General features: G+C 49.9%; 1 long non-coding RNA gene across 1 annotated transcript in view; it reads right to left on the bottom strand.

Moving 5' to 3' along the window:
• The window catches only part of LOC119322872, a 1208-nt gene extending 642 nt beyond the window's left edge, over window positions 1-566 (bottom strand). The window contains exons 1-2 of the long non-coding RNA XR_005155913.1: window positions 535-566; window positions 162-265 (exon numbers count right to left, since the gene is read on the bottom strand). This is a non-coding gene — a long non-coding RNA (uncharacterized LOC119322872). The remainder of the gene's footprint in view (window positions 1-161; window positions 266-534) is intronic.
• Between the last annotated feature and the right edge of the window lie 689 nt (window positions 567-1255).

Genomic DNA, 1255 nt, shown 5'->3' on the forward strand with positions numbered 1-1255 from the left:
TGATTATATGCCTTTAGATTCAATAACTCAATTATCCTTTAAAGATTTTACTATCTATTTATGACCATACCACTTAAGCATGAAAGATAAAAGTTTAGGAAACACATATATGCAGTCAAGATGAATGAATCAAAGAGAGGAGATATTACCTTGGGGATTACATCTTCGCTGGAGTGAAGTGCATGCCCATGTCACAGTAGCATCTACTCTGATATAAATAACCACATTCGGATTTCCACGACTCAAGTTACATGTTCTAATGGCCCTGTAAATAATTAAGCATGGTAGTGAGAATGCAATATATAGAAAACAACACAAAAATTGGAGGTAGAAAAAGAGATTTAATAATATTTTTAACCAACTAGTACTAGTGTAGGTAGGTAAGATGAGGAAACATGAGGTAAAGTTTTTTAACCCGGTTACACATCAACATGAAGAATTTAGATCTGGAATCAAGTATAATAAGAAAATAAAGAGCAATGGTACATGGATCAATCATGTGCAACTGCTGCAACAGGAGATGAGTCACCATACCTGTAGTGCGGATCAGCATCTCCCCGGCTGGCTCGACGGAGACGGAGACAAATATCCCAGGGAGTGCAACAAGTAGCCACAGGCAGAGGCTGCTTTCGCTTCCGGCCATCCCTCACGGCAAGCAGCAGCTATGGAATCGTTGGTTACTGGTCAAAGGGGGGATCTTGACTACACCTGCACGGCAGTCCAGTCCAGTACTAAAATGAGATATGTAGTAAATTCGCCATTTTGGAGAAGCAGAAACGCATATATACAAGCTAGCTAGCTACAAGCTAGCCTGCGCGTCGGGGAATCATCGGATCCGCCCGGATCCAGGCGCAACGAGGTTCACTGAAGGAGCGGCGAAGCGAGCTCGGGACGGGCCTCCATGGCGGCCTCCTGGCGGCGGGGTTCGTCTGCGGGGGAGAGAGATGGGTGAGGGAGTAGGGGAGGAGAGGAGAGAGGGCGGTGGCGCAGGGGCTCACCATAGCCGCGGGTGTCCACGGCGGCCACCACCGATCGAGATGGAGCACGGGCATCATTTCCGCGCAACCCTAGATCAAGAGATACGCATGGGAGGCGCGGCGAACAGATCTCGCGGTGCGGCGAGGGGAAGGGGGAGGTAGAGGTGGGGAGCTTACGGAAGAGGATGAGGCCCCCAAAGGCGCCGGCGAGGGAGGAGTAGGCGACGCGGCGGATGGAGAGGTTGAGGCAGGCGTCCCACTTGGCGTCGAGGTCGTAC

Source organism: Triticum dicoccoides, chromosome 6B (genome assembly GCF_002162155.2).
Source record: "Triticum dicoccoides isolate Atlit2015 ecotype Zavitan chromosome 6B, WEW_v2.0, whole genome shotgun sequence".
Classification (NCBI taxonomy): domain Eukaryota; kingdom Viridiplantae; phylum Streptophyta; class Magnoliopsida; order Poales; family Poaceae; genus Triticum; species Triticum dicoccoides.